Source organism: Ochotona princeps, chromosome 5 (assembly GCF_030435755.1).
Source record: "Ochotona princeps isolate mOchPri1 chromosome 5, mOchPri1.hap1, whole genome shotgun sequence".
Lineage (NCBI taxonomy): Eukaryota > Metazoa > Chordata > Mammalia > Lagomorpha > Ochotonidae > Ochotona > Ochotona princeps.
Window position 1 is genome coordinate 107345032 of NC_080836.1, and position 25016 is coordinate 107370047.

At 58.9% G+C, this 25016-nt stretch overlaps 1 protein-coding gene across 6 annotated transcripts in view; it reads right to left on the reverse strand.

The window, feature by feature from the left end:
• Positions 1-25016, reverse strand: part of HDAC4 (histone deacetylase 4) — a 162025-nt gene that overhangs the window by 88365 nt on the left and 48644 nt on the right. The gene's annotated exons all lie outside the window — the stretch shown is intronic.

The following is a 25016-nucleotide window of genomic DNA, read 5'->3' on the forward strand; positions in this document are numbered from 1 at the left end:
GCACAAGTCCAACTCAGCCAAGCCCAGTGCCGCGCACAACATGACGCCAGAGCCTAGCAAACTGCGCACAATACAGATGGAAGAATCAACAAAGAGACTTGCTCTCTCCTGAAACCTTCAATTTACTTGGCCTTTTTCCCGAGGATGCTCAATTAAAAACAACTGCAGGAAAAGCGAATCCAAGAAGCCACTTCTCTCCTCCCAGCCAGGGAAGCCTGCAGCACCTACAGCTGACAGTGGCCAGAGGCCAGGCCAGTCCCTCTGGGTCTAAGACAGGTCACCGATCTGCCTCGGCACAAGTGGTCACAAAGGACAGCACCACGAACACAGGCACCCTTGCAACCAAACTCCTCAGGACTCTTGGCCACCTGCAGACCGCGCAGCTCTGGTAACAGAGCCCGCACTCTGTGCCAGGACAGTGGGGGTCAGTGCCCAGCACTACCTGAGCCCACGCACTGGCCTTACGGCCAACGCCTCCAGGACTGGGGATGAGAGCAGTAGGGCTCCAGGCATCACGCTGGCCTGAGATGCACCTGCAGACCTACAATGGCTTCTCTCCCTGGGGCCCCAGCTGGAGCCTGGGACAGGCCCTGAGTGGTTCTGCGACATGTGGATGGCTGAGGGACAGCCCCTAAAAACATCCATATTCTGCCTCCCAGCAACTACAGATGTGCCCCGACCAGAACCATTCACACAGCTAGGTAATGCTCCCTGTAGCCCAGGGACAGAGGCTGCAAAGTGACAGGTGTCTTGTCACATCAGAGCAAGGGAGCCCTCAGAAAGAACCCAGGGGCCCCAGACGTGCCAGTGTGAGCAAAGGCTTCACCTGCAGGAAACACTTAAACCCAGGAGCTCCAGTTACATGCAAACTAAGCAACAGCACTCAGCAGTCGCTTCAGAGCGCACTGGCCTCAACACAGAATGGCGACGGGTGCCTTTCTGGCCCAACCCAATAGGCTTGTCCCCCACACAAGGCATCAGGCAGCAGCCAGGGACGGCAGCCAGGAGAGGCTGCAGGCTGCGAGAAGGGACACCACGCGTGGACGTCCCACCCCAGCTCAGACTGTGAGACAGCAGGAACACAGGGAGGAGGGTCCAAGCATGGACAGAGCAGGACAACCAGCCCAGGGGCTTCCAAGCCCACACTGCAGAGGGGTGGGAGGGACCGCACGGATCTCGGCGAGCACATGACAACCACACGCACAAGCCTTAAGCCCCCGCGAAACCACAGCGGCCTGCAGGCAATGGCTGGCTGGCCGACAACATCAAGGAGTAGCTCAGCAGAGCTGGTGCAGTGCCAAGTCCCACGCCTGCCTCTGGACATGCATGTGCGTGCCAGCCAGGCCGGCAGCCACACGGTCACCTTGGCCCTCTGTCCCTTCAGTAGGTGTGTGAACAGCAGACAGCTGATGAGGGGTCAGGTCAGGACCTCGGGGCCACAGTGCCCAGCCATGGCTCTGGTGTGGTTGGTGGCCGCTGCAGGCTGGCTCATGCCCCAGCCAGCCACTCACGAACCCAAGGCCCTGCTGACCTCCTGGGCTCAGGACACCTAGGTTGGCAACACCTGAACTCAGACCCAGCGCACAGGGTGACCTGAGGACAACCGCAGGGCCTGGCCATGAGCTGCAGTTCCCAGTGCAGAGGGCACAGCTGTCTCCCCACCCCTCAGTCTCCGGGCCTTGGTGGGAGCCGAGCTGCACAAGGGACCCAACAGCAAAAGCAACTTCAGTTCAAATGGGCACCTGATGGGAATACCTCAGAAAGAGCCAAACCCTGCCGACCTGAGGACCCAAGTACCGTGTCCCCAACCAGCCCTCTGCAGAGTGGCCGGGTGGCCTCCCCTCCCAGCCATGCTGGGGACCTGAAACAGGCCCTCCTCCATAGCCTGTCTGGGCCCGGTGACATCCCCTTTTCATTATGCCTTTCTTAACAAGGCATCTCTTCAAAGCATCAAGTCCCCAAACCACTCTGCCAGGGAGGGACGGCTTGGTGGAGCCGCCTCCAGCTGTAAACATTTGTAGCACTCAGACACGCACACTGGCCACGGGGCCGCACACAGGCTCCAGCAAGCAGCAGCCAGAGCCGCCGTGACGGCCTGCACCCCCGGCTCCCAGGAGGGCAGGGCGGGCGCGGACCACCGGGACGAGCACACAGGCCAGCCTTCTGAGCCTGTTCCTGGCGAAGCCCCCTGTGCTGGGAGTTGCTGGCAGCGCCCGCTCACCACTGCTCTCTTCACATGTGGTTTGACTGACGCAAAGCAAGAGGCAAGCGATGACTCGCGACCGTCCGTGCGCAGGGCTCACCCAGAAAGGACGTGCTGACTCACTGAGACGCGGCCCCACGCATGGAGGCTCTGCCTGGGTGGACTTTCACACACATGCACACACACGGCCCTGAAGCAGAGACGGTGGTGGCAGTGTCCGCAACCCAGCCCTGCTGCGAGGGGTGAGGAAGAGGCGCCAGTGTGCTGGAGAACGCCTGGGTCACAGCATGCTGCCCTTCCAGTCCCAGTGCCCCAAGGCCCAGCCTCAGGGCAGTGATGGGCAGAGGGACCAGGCCAGGTGCCCACTGTCCAGAGGCTCATGGGGCGTGGAGACACCCGGAGAATCTGCCAGGCGGGCTAGGAGACACACAGCACCCTGGCTCCCTGCCTGTTCCCAGGGGACAGCGAGTACAGCAACACAGGCAGCGGCAGGACTCCACGTGGTGGCCTCCTGCGGGATGCAGATCGTGTGACAGGCCAGGGGCCCGTGGAGGGGCCATTGGTGACCACACTGTGCAGGCCAGGGAGGGCAGCTGTGTTGTCTGGGAACAAGTGGAGAGGCCTGAACCAAGCATGCAGGGGACCTAAAGGAAGGGGGCGGGTCCCTCTAAAACACAGACCAGGGGTGGGTGTTTGGCTGAGCAGCTGAAACGCTGGTCAAGACGGCCCTGTCCCGTGCGGGTGGCTGGCTCCGGGCTCCAGCTGCCACTGAGGTGCAGCAATGCTGACCTGAGGGACAGTGTCTGTAGCACGTGAGAGACCCGGGCTGAGCTCCTGGCTCTGCTTCGTGCTGGCCCAGCCCCGTTAGCTGCGCTGCCCACCCTCCCTGCAGGACCAGGCAGGGCTGCTACAAACTCGGTCCTGCTGGCCCACCTGCACAGCCTGCCTGGGCAGTGCCACCCTGAAATGAACGCGCCAGGTAGAGGTGAGGCCCTGGAACTGGGTGGCATGGCAGCAGCTGGGACTCTCACAGCAAGGATGGCCATGGCCAGGGCAGCCACACGAAGGGCAAGTCTGCAGCCACCCTGGAGAGCAGTACCCTCCTCAGGCTCTTGTGTGCGTCCACGGGGTGTAGGGGTTGAGAAGTGATACCCAGTACAGAGCCAGGATGCAGCCCCTGAAGGTCCAGCAAGCACCAGGTGTGGGCTCCACCAGGCTGAGCAGAGCCACAGACACAGGAACATTCCGCGGGCTCCAGAGGAGCGCTTCACCTTGGGGACATTTTCACAAGCTTACCAGGGAGGGATGCACCGCTGGCACAAGTATTCCCAGAATCACTGGGGCAGCTAACACCAGCCTAAGCGGCAGAACCCAGAGGTGCTCACAGGGACCACGCTGCTGTCTGAGCCTGGGCACTGCGGGGCTCCCAGATCTACGGAAACACTCACACACACACGCACACATGAACACCTACACATACATTGCACACGTGTGCAATGTACACATATACATACGTACACATCTACACAGCCACACACACACACCTACACATACACACACACAAGCACACAGACACCTGGTCCACGCACAGGCTGTACCACTGCTGAGAAATGCACAGTTGCTCACGGCAAGCCCTAGACCACTGAGCTGGCAAAACCTTCACCAACCAACAGGAAAAACACAAAGCAAGAAGATGTGGTGAGAGCATGCAGCGGCATGGGGGCCCAGAGGCCAGCCTCCACCACCAGGGCTTCTTCAAGGCCAAGGAAAGCATCTGCTCTGGTTTGAAAACACTTGACCAACTGCAAGCAAAAGAAAACTGCTAAGAAGCAGACACACGCCTCCTACCTGTCTGTCTGCAGCCTGCCTCAGCCCAGCTCCCAGAGGGCTGTGGAGCCTCCTACAAGAGCAGCTCCGCTGCCTGGCTTTCCTCCCATCAGTACCACTGACAAGACCCAGGGCTGCAGGCAGCACTGCAGACCAACCGACCAGCAGGTGCAGACAGCCCCTGGGGAAGGACCAGGCTGCATGAGTGCCAAGGCCCAGCATGGAGTTTCGAGCACCCTCCCCACTCAGAGAACGGAGTCCAGGGCTGCAGCGGCCCCTGACAGCCAAGGCCAGGCACAGGACGCTGTGTGCTGAGAGAGGAGGTCCCCTGGGCCTGCCCCACAGCATCACTTGGCTGGGCAGTGAGTCATCCCCTGACCCCACATACACAGCCCCCACAGTCCCCCGGCCCAGCCAAGCGCACCCACATGTTAGAAGACAGCATCTCCCGTCTCCCCAGCCTGTCTCTCCAGTGTCCCGGGTTTATAAAGCCCCATGCGAGCCGGGATGGGGTGGCCAAGCATGGGGGAAGGCAGGAACAAGCAGTAAAAAGAACAGGCAGCCCCAAGGGGCCAACAGGTGACCACTGGGACCAAGAGCAGACCCTGCTGGCCAGCCCACTTCAGGGGACATGGCAAAAAAGCTGGCGCAGACAACCGAAGGCCCCCCTTGAGCAGGGAGTGAAGGCCAAGAAGCCCTCCAGGTTGGTGCCAGGCGCAGCAAGCTAGACTCCTGCCTGTGGCATCAGCGTCTCACATGGGCACCAGCTCATGTCCCAGCTGTTCCACTTCTGATCCAGCTCCCTGTTAATGCATCTAGGAAAGTGGAAGACGACCCAAGTCCTTAGGCTCCTATGCCCACATGGGAGACCCGGAAGAAGCTCCCGGATCCCGGCTTCACAATGGCCCAGCTCTGGACACAGTGACTACTTGGGGAGTGAGCCAGCGAATGCAAAACTTCTCCCTCTGTCTTTCCCTGTGTCTCTGACTTCCAAGTAAAATAACCATGGGGCTCCCCAGTTTCCTTCTGGGTCACCACAAGCACCTTCGCACACATACTGTGGGGACCCCGCTCCTCTGGTCCCCAAGCCCTGTCTCCACAGAGCCCTTGAGTCAAAGATCCTGGGACCCCAGGTGAGGAGTGGAGGAGCTGCTTACGCTGCCCGGAGCCCTGATGTCACCAAGACATGCACTGGCTCCGGTGCCAACTCTGCAGAATGTGTTGATCAAAGAGAAGAACCATCTGGAAATTTCTGTAGGCTTGCTATGCAACCAGGCCCAAGGTGTGCAGAGTGCTAGGGGGCTGGGTTCGCAGTGCTTGATAGAGGACGTCCCACCATGCCCAGCCTGCTAAGTCCACCAAGATGGCAGGCACACAGCAGCTCTTTCTGGGAAGTTGGCTTGCGCTGGGTCCAGGTTCCGGGTAAGCATGACTAAGCCATGTCCACTGCTCCCTTCGAAGGGCAGAGTGTGCATCACAGTGGTTGGCATCCGAGGGCCCATGGCAGCTGCGAGGACTAGCAGGACCCCCATAGGAAGGAGCCTCAGGCATGTCCCCAACATCCTGCAGCCATGCGCTCGCACAGGCAATGGCGTACCACCAAGCTGAAAAGAGAACCTGTGCTGACACTTCTGCTTCCTGCTAAATAAAGAACTCAGAGTACCAGGCAGAAAGCCCCCTTCTGCGCTGGGAGAGGGCGGCAGACCAGGGCTCCATGCAGGCACCGGGCCTCGCTCACAGCACTGGGAGAGGGCGGCAGACCAGGGCTCCATGCAGGCACCGGGCCTCGCTCACAGCACTGGGAGAGGGCGGCAGACCAGGGCTCCATGCAGGCACCGGGCCTCGCGACCACCACCTCACTCACACACAGTGCTACTCTGGCCCCTGTATCTTAGTTTCCCACAATTCACAGAAAACATCTGATAATCGCCTTTTTAGGGACTGGCTTATTTCACCCAGCACAATTATGTCCAATTACATTCATGTTGTTGCAAAAGACAGGGTTTCATTCAACTAAAAGAAAACTAGGAAAGGAGGAAGAGGAGGACAATGGGAGGGTAGTATCATTATGTCCCTAAAAATGAAACACAAAAAATCTGTTCCCTTCAGCAGAAATCAGTTAAAACAAACAAACAAAAAAAACCCCTGCACTCCTCGCAGGGCCTGCCCCCACCCCCCACCAGGTGCTAGTGGCTGAATGCGCAAGGCAAGCCTTCCTTGGGAAGGTTGGACAAGGAGGCCACGGACAAGGAGGCCACGGGTGCAGGTGTCAGAGGACAGCACCAGGAACAAGTGTACGGCCGGTGCAGGAACTTGGGCTCACTCTGACACCAGGAGATAAAGGTTTCAGGTAAAGTGGTTGGCAGAGGCCAAAAGGCCACCCTGGGCAGGGCTGGGCAAGGGCCCAAAGGTACTGGGGCCCACAGGGCGCACACCGCCCTCGGTGTTGGCGGGCAGGAGGGCAGTGTGGCCCGCTAACCAGGGGCTGCTGAACTCAGAAGCTAGCTCTCTGTCCTTTAACACCACTGAACTGTTGTAATTTCATCTCGACAAGGTCTGTGGTTTATGACTGGCTGCCAGGCCATGCCCACCACCTTGTGTGGTAGTGGCGGGGAGTCTGACTTCGTCCCACGAGCATGATGCACTGATGTTGGGAGTTGGGCAGGTGTCCACTCTGAGCTGTGCCTGTGGAGTGGTGCTAGGGCAGCAGCTGGTGCTAGCCTGCCATGGCAGTACCACGCCCATTGGCGTCTCTGGTAACAGACACAGAGGCCTGGCCATGCAGCTGGTTTTACCATCTCCCCTCCTGCCTCCCTGTGGTCAGTCACAGACCTGAACAGGACAGGATACATGTGACAGAGTGGGCCACGTGGCCGACGAGTGTGGCTCTGAGCGGCTCAGATCCTCTGACTGAGTGGAAGGAGTTGCTGGAGGACAGGCTAGGAGTGGGGCAGGGCAGGACAAAGCTGACAGTGGACACCCATGCTGGGTCAACAGTGACAAAGGACACTCATTCCCATCTCAGAGGGCACTGGCCGACTTCTCAGGACCCCCTCCCTGTGGATGAGAGGGGCCAGCCTGCACCACTGGCTCCCAACTCCCAATGGGCACACCAGCCACCCAAGGGAAGTCAGGCAGTTGCCAACAGAGGCCAGGGCAGGTGGCCCCACCCACACAGCACCCACTGCTGCATCCAGGTCGGCCTCTGCTTACAGTCCTGAGCCCCTCCCCCCCAGGAGCACCCTATACAGTTCATGAGGTGCAGCAGCAACTTTGCACGGGAAGGGAGGGCGAGCTGTCCAGTCAGAGGCCCAGCAGGGAGCCAGGCTGGCTGCACCCACCAGCAAACCAGAGCACGCTCCGGTGGGGGCGGCAGCTTGGGTGCCAAGTTTTCCCAGAGGCTCAGGGCTCCTGGGCTGGGCATGGCTGAGACATAGTCTGGGGCACAGTTTTTGGCACATCGCCGGGCTCACTGGCATGAAGACACCCTCCAAAGAGCCAGAAGCAAATAGCCACAGGGACCCAAAGCAATCCGACTTGAGCTGCAAGTGGCAGGCATGTCCCAGGCCCAGGACAGGACCAACCAAGTGCTGGGCAGGTCTGCAGACGGAACATCCCAAGTTTCTGAGTTGGGTGCCCCAGTGAGCCCCCAACCGAGCACATGCAAGCACTCCCGTACAGGGAAGCACATGGTATCAGCTACCCTTCCAAAATCTCACAGGAAATACGCAGGTGCAGCACCCGCCGACCGCCCCCATGCCTGTTTCAGTCAAATAGATGGTTTATTTAAGCACCTAGAAACCATTAAGCAACAAAACTCAGAAAGCAACCCAAGTGCCGGAAGCAGTCATTTTAGGAAAGGAATAAAGCAAACTCTCGAAAATAACAAGTATAACTGATGAATTTTTAAATATCTCAAGAGATGTTCAGGCACTTGACAGCATCCGTTACCTGGAGGACCTCAAGGTAGACGGGGCTGAGTGCAGGGAGGCTGAGCCAGACACTGAGATCCCAGCAACCGGCTGGGCAGCGTCCAGGCAGGCCAGGCTGGCCAGAAAGCCACCAGCAAGCAGGGCAAGCGCAGGACAGGAGGACAAGCTCAGGGCTACACAGCCACTGGGGGCCTGGGCAAGGGCCACCCCTTTAATTCTTAGCCAGCTTTGGGCTTTGGAATTCTGTAGAGCAAAGCTTGAGGCACCAGGACAAAACAGAGACGCTTTAGGACAAACAGAAAGCGAGGTGCACCACTGACATGCCTGCTAACACTCTGCCCAAGAGGACAGCAAAGGACCCCGGAACGGCCTAGCTCAGCAGGCACTTGGGCCGTCGGCAGCCTGGGAACCAGCCCTGGTACAGGACCAGTCAACACTGCCCACGGGAACATCAGCCAAGAGGACGCACTGCCACGGCAAGAGCCAACACTGGCCGTCACTGCTGCCACACCTGCCGTCCACTCGGCTCTCCCCTCCCCTGGGTCCCGGGAAGTCCTCCTCTGTCAGGGCCCTGCCAGCACCCTGCCCAGCCTCCTCTGGTCATCAGGCCTGCAGGGATCCTGCACCAAAACATCCTGTCCCGCCATCCCCAGCCTCCAGTGGCCTATGTAGTTTGCGAAGGTGCTGGTGAAGGTTGGTCTCGAGCTCCCTCTGTGAGAGCTGTCCCAGACTGTCCTGTGTCTACAGAAGGCAGGCCCTGAATGACAGATCTCAAGGCCACACACTCCCCTGCAGGAAAAGCGGGGACATGAAGGGCCAGACCAGCAACTGCACCAGCCAGCACTCCCAGGCCGTGGCGGACAACTAGGAAGCCAGCAGGCTGACAGGAGGCAGCCCCAAGAAGTCAGAGCCTATGGCATAGGACTGGGGAGGCAGCCAGTAGGCAGGAGGCAGTCCCAGGAAGGCAGAGGCTGTGGCGGAGAACTGGGAAGCCGGCCGGCTGGCAGGAAGAATCAGGAACTACTGCTTGGCAAGGAAAGGGTGCAGGACTACAAGCCTGGCAGGGCCTCCGACAACTCTACATCACACACAACTCCATGAGAATAAAACTGAAAATGTAAACCAGAAAATCCAAAATCCCTAAAATTAAATGAATTTTTCTTTTAAAAAATCTACTTTAAACTGATACTATAAGAACGCAGTTTATTAGAGGTCAATAAAGTTATCAGTGTTTTAAAGAATAAGTCAAGCCCTCAGGAAAACGTAAACCCAAACAGTGCTTGACACTAACTTTCCCAAACATTTGAGGTGTAAACAACTCTAATCTTCAAGGCTTCCAGAAAACTCAGGAGGGGAAAAAAAAGGTGACAGGGAAACAGCAGCCAGAACACAGGAAGCCGCTGGTCCTGGAGCTGAGGAGGACCCGAGAGCTGGGCGGGAGCCGGGGGCCTGGCCACACTGAGTCCTCACAGCACACAGTCAGGGCACCGCCTGAGGGGACTCGGGGGCCTGGCCACACTGAGTCCTCACAGCACACAGTCAGGGCACCGCCTGAGGGGACTCGGCATCCCTGCCACGGGCTACGGGCTACGGGCCTTGCCGGAGAGCCCTGTGTCTGCTCCTGCTCCCAGTCCACCGCCTCAGCAGAGCACGGACGTCGAGCCAGCCGCTGTCACTGCATTCGTGACGAATCTGCAGGAAAATGCTTAGCAATTCAGACCTCATCAGTGATGTGGCTGGCTAAGAATTAAACACAAATCAATTGTGTTCCCAGACACCAGCAAGAGAAAGTGTCCAACAGTGATCAGTGACTGTCCACAACACAGAAACCAAGAAACAAAAAGACCAGGATCCACAATCTTTGACCCAGTAGGCCTCACGGGACCCTGAAGAAAATCAGACATCTGTGGGAAATTACAAACAAAGATAAGCTGCACATTCACAGCAGAAAGACATCAGCTCTCCCAACAACTGCACGCGCACCAAGTGCAACACCCGCTCGTGTACCCCACGCAACATTAGTCCACGCATTCAATGCCACATTCACCTGGGCACCAGATGAAACACCCGGACACCAAAGGCAATCCCATCCATATACCAGACGCAACACCCACCCATGCACCAGACGCAACACCCGCCCATGCACCAGACGCAACACCTGCCCATGCACCAGACGCAACACCCACCCATGCACCAGATCCAACACCCGTCCATGCACCAGACGCAACACCCACCCATGCACCAGACACAACATTCGTCCAGACAACAGATGCAACACCCGTCCATGCACCAGATGCAACACCCACCCATGCAGCAGACACAACATTCGTCCAGACAACAGATGCAACACCCATCCATGCACCAGATGCAACACCCATCCACACACCAGACGCAACACTCGTCCAGACAACATGCAACACTTGCCCATGCACCAGATGCAACACTCATTCACGCACCAGATGCAATGCCTGTCAAGCTTCAGGGTGGCCTTTCAAAGGAACAGTTCCCACAGGGTCACTGCTCAGGGGCTGGGACCCAGCAGAGCTGCTGGCCAGAGCACACAGTCTGCAAACACAGCTGCAATAGCCAGAGTGGACATGGGCTGCAGGATGCCAGCAGTACAGACTCAGGCCATGCAAAGGGGAAAGACATGAGCATCTGGCTTGGCAGCAAAGCTGCCAAAGCTGAGGTGCCTGGCCCCAGTCCTGGCTTCCCTGCAGCCACACACACACAAGATGGCTCATGTCCTTGGGCCCCGCCTTCCACACAGAAGATACAGATGGAGCTCCTAGCTAATAAACTGACTGCAGCCTGGCTGGCTTCACAGACATTCGGGAACTGAACTGGCACATGACTACAGTCTTCTCTCTTTCCCCCTGAGGGTGGGGGAGGAAATGGACGCCTACCTGGCACCATAGACCTCACCATCAAAGACGAAACTGGCAAAGCTTTAAGGGAAAACACAAAAAATTTTCTTCATGGCCTTGAGGGAGGAAAGATCTTTGGTTGTTGCCTTGCTGTGTTTTCTAATAAAACATAAAGAACAGAAACCACAAAAGGAGCAGTCTAGAAGGACTGGGAGTGACTGAGGAGCAGTGCTCTGGCACGCAGCCTCTCTGAGACCCCAACACGGGTGTGTCCACATGAGGAATCCCAGAGAAACATTCTCAGGAACATTCTTCCCTTCTCACATCATTCAACTATCACTGAGCTCCAAGCACACGCCGGCACTGAGCCGAAAGGACAGCAGCATGGGGCACTCCTTCTGGACGCCGAGGGCTGGGGGGTGGGGTGGGGACCAGGACAGAAGCATGGGCCACTCCTTCTGGACGCCGATGGCTGGAGGAGGTGTGGGGACAAGGACAGCAGCATGGGGCACTCCTTCTGGACGCCGAGGGCTGGGGGGTGGGGTGTGGGGACCAGGACAGAAGCATGGGCCACTCCTTCTGGACACCGATGGCTGGAGGAGGTGTGGGGACCAGGACAGCAGCATGGGCCACTCCTTCTGGATGCCGATGGCTGGAGGGGGTGTGGGGACCAGGACAGCAGCATGGGGCACTCCTTCTGGACGCCGAGGGCTGGGGGGTGGGGTGGGGACAAGGACAGAAGCATGGGCCACTCCTTCTGGACGCCGATGGCTGGGGGGGGGGGTGGGGACGAGGACAGCAGCATGGGCCACTCCTTCTGGACACCGATGGCTGGAGGAGGTGTGGGGACCAGGACAGCAGCATGGGGCACTCCTTCTGGATGCCGATGGCTGGAGGGGGTGTGGGGACCAGGACAGCAGCATGGGGCACTCCTTCTGGACGCTGATGGCTGGGGGGTGGGGTGTGGGGACCAGGACAGCAGCATGGGGCACTCCTTCTGGACACCGATGGCTGGGGGGGGGTGTGTGGGGACCAGGACAGCAGCATGGAGCACTCCTTCTGGACGCCGATGGCTGGGGGGGTGTGGGGACCAGGACAGCAGCATGGGGCACTCCTTCTGGACGCCGATGGCTCGAGGAGGTGTGGGGACGAGGACAGCAGCATAGGGCACTCCTTCTGGACACCGATGGCTGGGGGGGTGTGGGGACCAGGACAGCAGCATGGGCCACTCCTTCTGGACGCCGATGGCTGGAGGGGGTGTGGGGACCAGGACAGCAGCATGGGCCACTCCTTCTGGATACCAATGGCTTGAGGAGGTGTGGGAATGAGGACAGTGGCATGGGGCACTCCTTCTGGACACCAATGGCTCGAGGGGGTGTGTGGACCAGGACACACATCACACAGCCTAAACAGCGGCCCGGACCACCCACCTGAGACCCCAGCCACAGGAACTGCAGGGCACCACCCAGAGCTGAGACTGCCCCCTCCAGGGTCAGCAACCAGCTCTGAAGTCAACTTCCATTAACCCTGCCTCTGCCAGAATCCTGGAGAATTTCAGAAATCCTGCAGGATTTCAAATGAACACTCATTTGCTCCTGATTCTAGATTTAGATAACAAGAACACAGAATTTAAAACAGGGCCCTAACAATTACAGTAAGATGCGTTATTTTCCAATTAGATCACTTAAAAAAACCCGTGGCTTTATTTACCAAAAGACACTGCACATAAACCAGGAAAAATCCATTTGAGTCTGAACTGAAACCTAAACCTTACCAACGAGTTTTACAAAATTCAATTCCATTTATTTTCCGAATGTGAACGGACATGTTCCACCTCAGTCCTTACTCCTGCGTGGTTCTCTGCCCCACGAGCTAATTCCTCGACCTGCAGGAGGTCGTCTCATCAACCATGCCAGCACACCCAGTACTGGGCACATGGGGACGTCTGGTGCCAAGCAGAGGGGACAATGGGAGTCTCACTGTCCCTGCAGGCAGGCCACACACACACACACACACACACACACACACACACACCAGCCCTTGACCCCGGTCGGGGACAGGCACACTCACGGACTCCATACCCTGGGCAATTCCACGCTGCATGGCAGGGGCTGGGTTGAGATTTGAACCTGATGAGTTTTAGCCAACGGGCCTGATGGCACACGTGAGGCAGACAAACAAAGGGGAAGAAGCCATCCGCAGGACACTGGACCAGAGATGGCCACAGCTCTGGCACCGAGGTCCACAACTGGGAGCAGAAAACCCCGTGGAATAGCCCTGTCCTGTAGCCATGCTGGACAGCCCCGCACTGCACAGGGCCACGACTGCAGAGGAAGGGCAGGTCACATCTCCCTGCCAGAGCCGGCCTGAGGGCCAGTAACCTGGGTCACCAGCTGGAAATAACCTGTGTTTGTTTACATCCCTTGTCGAGACAGGCCCACGGGGACTCAGGCAGCCTGGGGCAGGACTGGGAGAAGGCCGTGTGGAGAGGGGGCTACAGGATGGCTGGGGCCAGGCAACTCCCACAGCCCCAGGTGCCAGGCCTCCACGACACCCTGTCAGCAGTGCAGGAGCCCCGGCTGACGCGGGTGGACCCCGGGGGAGAGCAGCTCAGTGCCTCCTGCTCTGTTCTTTCAGGTCCACAGCATGTCCACCAGCACCTTGCAGAACAGCTGCCCTCTGTGGCTGGCAGGTGGAGGAAGGGGACAAGCCCAGCTCCACACGGCTGCGTATGTGCCCACAGGACAGGGCCCACCAGCAGCCGGCCAGGTGCCAGGCCAGACAATGGAAACTCCCAGCCAGGCCAGTGTCAGGAGGCCCAGGAGCCCCAGGCGCAGCTGGGGAAGCTGCCCCTTCAATTCAAGTCGGTCAGAAAAGCTCGGAGCTCAGCCCCACCGGGCCAGGCTGCCCACACAGACGCCAGGCTTAGTGGCACTGCCCTGACTGGCACTGGCTTTGGGTGCATGACACACAGGACTTCAAGAGCTCCTGTGATCAAGGGTCAGCACGGCTCAAGAGCCCTGGGTGCCCCACAGAGGCTGTCCTGAGACAGCCCAAGGCCATCAACTCCGACAGTCCCCAGAGGAGGCGAGAGGGCCTGGTGCACAAGCAAGGTGGGACAGGCGCACCTCGGGCGCCCCCAGAAGACCCAGTCTGGGCCAGGCAGATGACAGAGACACTCGTGTCCTTCCTGCTGCTTCACCTGGGAAGAGGCCACGCAGGCCGCAGACTCACAAGGGGATTGTCCCCAGTAGGACAGAGCTGTGAACAGCTAAGGGCTGGATGGTGGAAGACCCTGGTCGGCTCCCTCCGTCCCTGGGGATCGGGACTGTCAACTTCACTGGTCATCCAAACAGCAAATAATAAACACCATTAAAATCAGAAATAAAAAAAAAAAGCAACTGAATATGACCACAGAAAAGAACAGGGAGCACGAGCCCAGCCTGTGGGTTCAACCATGGGGCCAGCTCCCGGGTGGCCGGTCACCCAGCCTGTGGGTTCAACCGTGGGGCCAGCTCCCAGGTGGCCGGTCACCCAGCCTGTGGGTTCAACCGTGGGGCCAGCTCCCGGGTGGCCAGTCACCCCACCTGGACAAGGCGTCAGCAGCTTCCCTGCCCTGGGGACGCCCCCGAGGGAAAGCGTGGTGGTGTTGCAGAGGCCCAGGACAGCTTCTCTGCACAGGGCTGACAAGGGGCTTCTGGGAGCAGCTGTCAGCTACGTGTGGAATTCCAGGGCCCCACAAACCCCGTGGTAGTAGTGCCGCTCCACTGTGGCCACAGGGGGATAAACCTGGAGCAGGACCCCTCATTCTGCCCAAAAAGGTCAAGTCCTGGGCTCCCTGAGGGTACAAGAGGCCGCAAGCCAGCGGGGAAGCTGAGGAGGCCAGCACAGCCCTGCCAGGGCTCGCAGGTGGCTACAGGGCCCGCTGGCCACAGCCTGGCCCCAGCACTGTTCTCATTCAGTCCATCCATCCCTGGTGGCAACACTGCCCTCTTCTCCCAGGATGCTCAGGGCAGGTGCCCAAGATCCTAGCTACTCCCCGAGGGCCTGCTGCCCACTTCGCCTCTTCAGTGGGGAACACGTTCAGCAACACTTGGCAGGAGCAGGCTTGGGCCCCAGAAGGTGCGAAGCTCACAGGAGGACTTGAAATGACCCGCCCAACAAGGAGGCAGAGGCCAGTGAAGTGGCCTAGGCAGGGGCAGCATCCTACATGGGCACTGGCTCATGTCCCAGGAAAAGCAGCAAAAGCCGGCCTGAGTACTGGGGACCCAGATCAAGCTGCTGGTTTCGGGCTGGCCCAGGTCCATCTGTGCAGCCCTCTGGGGAATGAGGCAGCGGTGGAAGATCTCCGTTACTCCCCCCCTCCACCCGTAACTCTTCCAAATAAACAAATAAATGAATGAATCTTTCAAAAGGAACTAAAAATCTATTCCCTAGAGACATTTTCCCAGAGCTCTGGGTCACCTAGCCCCTCACCCCTGGGCTAAGGTTGGCAGTCAGAAAACAGTCACCATGCCTGACCCCAGGGCACAGACAGACTTGCCTCTGTTTGGGGGAAGAAGCACGGCTGGGGACATATGCAGGGGAGACGTGGCCCCCTGGGGTAGGGACATGGACAGGGTAGCCTGTGCGCCTTCAGAGGGGCTGCCGAGGCACACACAAACCTGAGCGAGGTGTCCAAACGCCATGGTCCAGGCGGATGGGCGCGCAGTGTGCTCAGCCCTCAGGGTTAGACCAGGGCCGCTGAGAGACCACCATCCTGAGGAGAGCAGGGGATGCCAGGCTGAAGCAAAGCCAGCAGGCGTCTGGCCACGCGGGCACCACGGGACGCCACATGGGACAGTGGCCAAAAGACAGTGCTGACGAGAGATCCTTTAGGGTGAGGCAGCCTGGGGAGCCAGGCAGTGGGGCAGAGGGGACTGCCGGCCTGCTCCCCGTTGGGCTCCGCGTCTGCACAGCGGGCAGATGATCCCTGCCCCAGGAGGCCACAGGGGCCTGGAGGTGCGCACCAGAGAATGGGCCAACCTGGGAGACCAGTGCCCCTGCTAGAATGCAGCAGCTAATGCCGGCCAGCAAGCCTCCTGCTCCAAGACACCCTGCTGTCCTCAGGGACAGAAGATACAGACACGCACAGGAGACTGTGCCACAGAGCCGCACACACTGGACAGGCAGGAAACGCTTGCAGCAGTGGCCAGTGACAGGAGGAGGGGTCGGCACTTCTTCCGTTTTTGGAGCCCTTTATCCATGGGTTTGCTAAAATAAGCAGGTGCTACTTTACCAGCAGAACATCATGAGTGGTGGAGGTGAGGGTGGCGCTCCACAAGTGCTAGGCTGTCCCAGTTCCCGCCTCAGAAACACTGTCCATCTGCGGCTGCCCACTGCGCCCTGCCCACCTGGGATATCCTGTCCACCTGCTGCTGCCCACCTGGGACAGCCCCACATTTGCTGCCCACTGCGCCCTGCCCACCTGGGACAGCCTGTCCACCTGCTGCTGCCCACCTGGGGCAGCCCCACCTTTGCTGCCCACTGCGCCCTGCCCACCTGGGACAGCCCGGCTCACCTGCTGCCGTCGGCTCACTCTGTCCAATACTAGCCAGGTAGACAGTAGTGGGCTCATGCTCCCACACACAGTGGTTCTAGCCCGATGCCCACAGTAGCCAGGCTGGGTCAGGCAGAAATCAGAAGCCCAAACCTCAGCCCTGCCTCCTTCCAAGTCCCAGGTCCATCACCTGCTGAATCCCAGAAGCAGACAGGAGCCCAGGTGTGGACAGGGCCTGGGGCCACTGCATGGAACATTGCCCCATTTCTATCTTCTCACAACATGGCTTCGCCAAGACCAAGGTTGCCAAAATCACCATGGTGTTTCTCTCTCACAGCCCACTGGGAGCAGGGGGCGCCCTGCCCACCGGTCCACCCTTTTCCTGGCTGCAGGGGGACCTGGGTCCTGGAGCCTCCGTAAGGGATGCCACTGGGCTCCCGACTGCACCTGCTGTCCAGGCCTGGCTGAGGTCACCACCTTGGGCAGTGGGGCTATCACACTAACTTCCCCCTGAGATCCACCTCGGGCCTCTTCCATGTCCAACAGTGATCTGACGGCATGTGAAGGGTACAGGTAATCACAGGCACAACGAGCACTCCTGGCCTCTGTACCAAGTCACTTCCTGCCTGGGCTGACTTCCCAAAGCCTGCAGTGCAGTGCTGCTCCTCCCTGCACACCTACTGCCCTCTGCACCAGCTGACAGGAGCTCAAACGGACAAGGCAGCCAAGGCGTGTCAGCCCTGCCAGCTCCAGCACAGGCAGGGTCTGACGCTCAGTAGGACCACCATCTGGGGGCCCGTGGGGAGGGGGTGGGCTCCAGTCCACTGCACTGCAAAAGGACATCCACTCTGTCCTGAGGGCAGCCAGGCCACAGCCCTGGAGATGGGACCCGGTAACTTGCTGCACAAAGAGGATATCTTCATCAAGCTCAGGGGAAACATGTTAAGTGTAAACTACACAAGAACCTCAAAACAATGTGCACCACAATAAACTTGCCTTTTTATTCTATTTTCTGTGAATTTGGTGAAGTGCCCTCGTAGGTACACATCCTGCCAAGGAGGCTGCAGGTGCCGGCCACCCTACACCCACCACAGCCACAGCGTCCCTGCTCGGGCCCAGCAGCAGACATGGAAAATCCTGGAAAGCCTGGGGCCACCCACGTCAGAGCATTCAAGAACACTGAGAGCCAGAAAGTGTTGGCAAGCTTTCCAGACAAGAAGTCAATGGCATTGCTGAATCCCGAGAGAAACATGCCCCTCCCACGGGTACCTCCAGTGCAGTTGGTGCTGCCATGGGTGTCTCAGCCACGCATGGCTCTCCCCATGTGCCCACTGCTGCCATGGGTGCCTCAGCCACGCACGGCCCTCCCCATGTGCCCACTGCTGCCATGGGTGCCTCAGCCACGCACGGCCCTCCCCATGTGCCCACTGCTGCCATGGGTGCCTCAGCCACGCATGGCCCTCCCCATGTGCCCACTGCTGCACAGACAAGATGCTGAGAGGGACAGCACACAAGCGCAGCATGGATCCCCAGATGGGCATCACCCAACCAAAAACTAACGGGAAACTAAGCAATTTTCCTAACAGATTATGGGGGTGAGGCAGGATCCAGGAACAAGAGGCCAGTGCTGAGTACCCTAGAGGCAGATGGAATGTGCTCCAGTGTGGGGCCCAGCCCAGGCTCCCCACTGACAGGTGAGGTTCCTCAGAGGCTGCCAGCCACCCATCAGGGAGCAGGCACCCCAATATGCCTGAACCTCTGCACCAAGGCAGATGTGCCACACAGCCCCACATTCAGGTGCAATGGTGAGCTCTCTGGACAGCTGGTGACCCTGGGTGTCGCACTCGGCAGCAATCCATGTGGCATGGACAACCAGACCCTCACAACACCCTCCATGGCAGACACTCACAGCCTCATCCAGGCGCCACTTTATCTAAATCCCTGGATTGCACGAACAGACAGGAACATTCCGCCCCTTCTGGCAAAGCCATGAGTCACACGAAATCCCATCCACCGGGGTCCAGAAACACGGAGGCATCACCCTGAGGCGAGAGGGGCATGTGACTGCATCGAGCGGAACCCATACAGAGCATGCTCACTGACTTCACTGACGTCTCAAACATCAGCGTGCCGTAGAGCGGACAAGGCAGCACCCACAGCACACAGCACAGCACCCTTCTTGTCCCTCCCTGCCCTAGTTCCCAACATTCCAACCCCAGAACTGGGTGGCAGATTGCTGCATGAATCTCCCCAAAGTCAACACATCAACCAACAGCCCTGGAGTAGAAGATGCGCCATCCTCAACAACTTTGGTTTTGTTAGTTTTTAAATACCAAACCAAACACACACACACACACACACACACACACACACACAAAGGCTGCTGCCAAGCCCCAACACTCACATCCAGTGACACAGCGTGGTGCAGTGCTCAAGACAACAGCACAGGACTCAGTGGCACAGCGAGTGCAGGTGTCCAGAGGCCTGGCCACCTGCCTGGGAGCTGCACAGTGCAGGTGTGTGAGGAAGAGCAGCGGTGTGGGTGCTGCAATCACGGCCACGCCTGCAGTAGTGCAGCGGTGTGGGTGCTGCAGTCATGGCCGCGCCTGCAGAAGAGCAGCGGTGTGGGTGCTGCAGTCACGGCCACGCCTGCAGTAGTGCAGCGGTGTGGGTGCTGCAGTCATGGCCACGCCTGCAGTAGTGCAGCGGTGTGGGTGCTGCAATCACGGCCACGCCTGCAGTAGTGCAGCGGTGTGGGTGCTGCAGTCATGGCCACGCCTGCAGTAATGCAGCAGTGTGGGTGCAGCAGTCTTGGCCACACATGCAGTAGTGCAGTGGTGTGGGTGCTACAGTCATGGCCGCGCCTGCAGTAGTGCAGCGGTGTGGGTGCTACAGTCATGGCCGCGCCTGCAGTAGTGCAGCGGTGTGGGTGCTGCAGTCATGGCCGCGCCTGCAGTAGTGCAGCGGTGTGGGTGCTGCAGTCACGGCCACGCCTGCAGAAGAGCAGCGGTGTGGGTGCTGCAGTCACGGCCACGCCTGCAGAAGAGCAGCGGTGTGGGTGCTGCAGTCACGGCCACGCCTGCAGAAGAGCAGCGGTGTGGGTGCTACAGTCATGGCCGCGCCTGCAGTAGTGCAGCGGTGTGGGTGCTACAGTCATGGCCACACATGCAGTAGTGCAGCGGTGTGGGTGCTGCAGTCACGGCCACGCCTGCAGAAGAGCAGCGGTGTGGGTGCTGCAGTCATGGCCACACATGCAGTAGGGCAGCGGTGTGGGTGCTGCAGTCACGGCCGCGCCTGCAGTAGGGCAGCTAAGGGCAGGACCAGAACCTCAAGCATGGTCCCAACTGTCAGTGGACTCCAGGAACATCCACAGACGCTGGACTCGCCTACTAGAACTGGGTCTCCTGGGCACCTGCCAAAGTCCACCTAGGGACAGGACAAAGGCTGGGGTGCAGCCCGGGTGGAGGAGGCCTGGAGTGAGGGGGCGGAGGGGACTGGGGACAACCCCAAGGCCTCTCAACAGCAACACCCTGGGCGCTTCTCCTGCCCACACCTCCCCTACCCCTCCCTCTCCTGGCACCCAGGAACGAGAGCTTGACTCCGGCAGCACATGCGTTCCCTTCTGATGGCAGCTGGGAGATACAACAGCAAGTGACTCATGGGGACCCTGCAGCTCGTGTGAGCCCTGGCAGAGCTGCATGGCAGGTGGCCTCCAGCCACAGGGCACTCCTCAAGCTGAGGATGCAGCCAGACTCCAGGCCCCTGGGAGGGACTGACCTCATGGAGCACTTAAGGCCATCACGCAAGGATCTTCCCCAGCCTGCTGGGACTCCGCGCCTGACATGGGGCCTGCCACCCACACAAAACAGGGAACCGGCCACAGGGCCCCTGCCTCCCCAAGCTGTAGAAACAGCCAGACCTGCTGGCCTCCCTTCTCTGCCATGCCACACTGCTTGGTGGTGGAAGACGGGAGGGGAAGGGAGATACAGGGAGCCCATCTTACCTTCCTGCCACTGACAGCCAAGCTGTCCCAGGTGACCTACCTAGGAGCCCGTCCTCAGGGTCCCATAGAGACAGGCCCAGGACCAGGCACCCTTGCAGCAGAGAACAGGCCTGTCCCCTCCCACTGCAAATCCTCAAGGCCCTCAGGGCCAAGCCACACTGACTTATCACAGCTCAGGGTGGTCATCTGAAGGCACTAACGGCCACCCCTAGCCTCAGAGTCTGGGACCAGCCTGCCTCGGGGAGGGGAGGGCAGAGGGGGACGCACAGGCTCCACCAGGTGTGGGAGTAAATGCTACTCCTGGAGGCAGGCAGTGGACCTGAGACCCGAAGCTGAAGCTCAGTGCTCCCACATGGCAGCCAAGGCTGGAGTGCCACCAGCAGCAGTGCGTGTACGAGCTGTGCACTGCCTGACGTGGGCCTGCCAACACCGCGCACAGGGCAGGCATGAACCGACCACAGCAGGTGGTGGCAGAGCGATGTGGTGGATCGGGAACAGCACATTAACGACCCAGGCTCCACCGGGGACAGGGGAGGTAACCTGACAAGACAAGAAGCATCCTGAAGGCTCAGGGCGCCAAGCACACTCTAAGCCTGACACCTGCACTTTGAAGGACACACTGTTTTGGAAAGAGACCAAGGTATGAGGGACATGCTGAACACAGAAGGCAGTGTCCCAGCGCCTTGCAGACACACTGGGCTGGTTCTTCTGCTCAACGGGAATCAGGAACAACAGGCGTCCCTACTTCCTGCTGGGCACGAGCAGCCTCAGCAACTCTGATGTGAGACCTACGCACACCCCCTGCACACACAGCACACACCACACACACACCCAGGCCTCTGCACACACGTCACACACATGCGCCTGCACACACAGCACACACACCCCCCCACACATCACATCCCCTAAACACACACATTCCCTCCACACACCCTGACTACACACACATACCTCCCCACACACATATGCCCGCATACATACCACATACCCCACACACACCCCTCCACACACCGCACACACTCCTAGACACACACCTACATACACACCTCTTCACACAAATACAATACACACCCACACATAGGTGCCCACACACACCCCATATACACATTCCCACACACATGTGCCAAGCACAAGGCAAGAACCACATGGCCAGCAGCTGCCTGTCAAGTCCCACAGCAGAGTCCCGCTGTCCTCCCATGGGCCCAGGCAGCAACACCTGTGCCTGGGTGCACAGGCCAGTGCGGGGCCAGCAGCAGGCTGAGTCACTGTCAAGAGCACACAGCCCCACACATCTCATTTGCTGCCATTTGCCTGTGTCAGGATCCCACCCCTGGTCACTGCACAGCAGGGACACTGGCATCTGGCAAAGGGAGCGTGTGGGAACACCTGCCACCCCCTTGGGCTTTCTCAGCAACACAGGGACGCTCTTCACTCCTGCCAAGGCTGCGGCCAGCCATACACAGTGGCCAACACCTCGCTCCAGGCACAGTGGGTAAGGTCAAGGGTAGACTGCAGGCACACTGCCAGCTGCCCGCTCTGAGCCACTGTGCCAGGCCTGAGTAGGGCAAGCAGAGGGCTGTCTGATGCTCCTGTCTGCATAGTTCTGATACGAAAAAGACACAATTTCTACACACATTACATTAAAAAAAAAAAAAAAAGAATGCTTAAGCAGTCCTGAAAACTTCCAAACATGCAGACAGAAGCACAGGCACCGAATGTGATCTTCTACCAAGTTCAAAGTCGTTTTCCTTGGCGCTCCTATGTCCTGTCTGGCCTGCACTGAGAACAAGCAGCAACCGTGGACACCGACCGCCACAATCAGCTGCAAACAAAGCTCCCAGCAAAACACAGTCAAGGACCCAGAGCAACACACTCCCTAGGGACACAGGCAGCCACACGAGCTGGGAACAGCTAGCTGAAGCCTGAGACCGGACCCACGATCCAGGACTCATTCCACATAGAGGGGATACACGCAGAGACTCACGGCCCCTTGACACGTGAAAACCATCACGTGCACACCTCCCTTCTCATGCGAAAACCATCACGTGGACACCTCCCCTTCTCACGTGAAAACCACCACGTGGACACCTCCTTCTCACGTGAAAACCACCACGTGGACACCTCCCCTTCTCACTGAAAACCACCACGTGCACACCTCCCCTTCTCACTGAAAACCACCACGTGGACACCTCCTTCTCACGTGAAAACCACCACGTGGACACCTCCTTCTCACATGAAAACCATCACGTGGACACCTCCCCTTCTCATGCGAAAACCACCACGTGGACACCTCCTTCTCACGTGAAAACCATCACGTGGACACCTCCCTTCTCACGTGAAAACCATCACGTGGACACCTCCCCTTCTCACGTGAAAACCACCACGTGGACACCTCCCCTTCTCACTGAAAACCACCACGTGCACACCTCCCCTTCTCACTGAAAACCACCACGTGGACGCCTCCCCTTCTCACGTGAAAACCACCACGTGGACGCCTCCCCTTCTCACGTGAAAACCACCACGTGGACGCCTCCCCTTCTCACTGAAAACCACCACGTGCACACCTCCCCTTCTCACTGAAAACCATCACGTGGACGCCTCCCCTTCTCACGTGAAAACCACCACGTGGACGCCTCCCCTTCTCACGTGAAAACCACCACGTGGACGCCTCCCCTTCTCACGTGAAAACCACCACGTGGACGCCTCCCCTTCTCACGTGAAAACCACCACGTGGACGCCTCCCCTTCTCACGTGAAAACCACCACGTGGACGCCTCCCCTTCTCACGTGAAAACCATCACGTGGACGCCTCCCCTTCTCACGTGAAAACCATCACGTGGACGCCTCCCCTTCTCACGTGAAAACCACCACGTGGACGCCTCCCCTTCTCACGTGAAAACCACCACGTGGACGCCTCCCCTTCTCACGTGAAAACCACCACGTGGACGCCTCCCCTTCTCACTGAAAACCATCACGTGGACGCCTCCCCTTCTCACGTGAAAACCATCACGTGGACACCTCCCCTTCTCACGTGAAAACCATCACGTGGACGCCTCCCCTTCTCACGTGAAAACCACCACGTGGACGCCTCCCCTTCTCACGTGAAAACCACCACGTGGACACCTCCCCTTCTCACGTGAAAACCATCACGTGGACACCTCCCCTTCTCACGTGAAAACCATCACGTGGACACCTCCCCTTCACACGTGAACACAATCATGCAGGTGAGCTGGGCTCCATTCTAAAAATGGTGATGGTTCAGGGTTGACTTTAATAAGCAGCTCTGCTCTGGATGTCATGTGCCTAGGAGGAACCAATTTCCACTCATTTCCCTGTAATGTTTCATCTTCTCAGGCATTAGAAGGCGAGCAAAGCTGCCAGGGAGTGATTCCAAATGGCCAGAGAGCCCTGGTCATGGGGGACATCAGGAAGCAGGACACAGATCCCTCACAGCCACGCCACCCTGTGTCTCCAAGCCTCACAGGTCAAGGCTGGAAAAGGCCCCTCTATTAAGCCACAGGTCACCTGCTCAACCACCAGCGCACGTGCTCCAAGCCCTGGTACCCCTTTCCAGTCATGAGTGATGAGGGAGTGAGATGTGGTTTAAGAACCAAGCACACTCCCACCTCCATCTCCCAGCCTGCTTCCCTCTCCATCCCCAAGCCAGAAAATCTCCTTAGAGGCCACAGGAATCCAGGGATACATAGGGGTGCACAGGAGGGCCTGTATCTGTGGCCACCTCCAGAGGAGGTCCCACACCCAGGTCCAGAGAAGCTGGGCTGAGCAGGACTACAGGCACCTGCCCTCCCTGGACGGCACTGCCCCTCCTCTTCATGCGAATACTCGGTCAGCCCCATGGGTGGCCTACTTCCATGCCACACAACCACCCAGGCTCTGCCTTCTCTCTACTTTGGTTGGATGACGAGGGTCCAGAAACCCCATTCTACAGGAGGGCCAGGGCTGGGGTGTCACACCTGTGCCACCAGTCACCAGGCTTCATGGGCACTGCGTCCAGTATCTCCAGGATCCACGCACTATTTTTAAGAACAGAAGAAAGGGCTATATTTAGAATTGAAGCCCTTTGGAGCCTGCCTCCCAGTGCGGCCTAAAGCCCAGACAGGGACTGGGGAGAGGAGTCGTGAGCCTGAAGATCCATGTGGTCAGACCAGGCCCTACTGCGAGCCAGGCACCTGCCAGAAGGCACCCAGCAGGCTTCGTGGGCAGGGCCCATGCCCTGCACCTAGGACACACAAATACCAACCTGCCCCCCACTTCTCATGGCCACTCGCCATTCTACATACATGTCTTCACATGGGCCCTGTGCGCTCAGCACCCACACCAGGTCTAGGCAGATGTGGCCGGATGGATTTCCCTTACGCCTCCTTTAGGAGCGGAGTGAGGGCAGCAAGGTGCTCTCCACTTCCTCTCTATACTGTGTCAGACCTGATGTGTGGGTCTGGGAAATGTTATACCCGCTCATCCCTGCAGCACCAGGAGCCTGCCCTCTCTCCTGCCCATACAAGCCCAACACTACACAGGTAGCCAGCAGCAAGCAGGGAGAAGCAGACAGCAGGCAGATGCCAACGGGTGTCCACCCTAAGGCTTGCCTGGCAGTCCCCACCCACAAGGCCAGGCACACTGCTCAG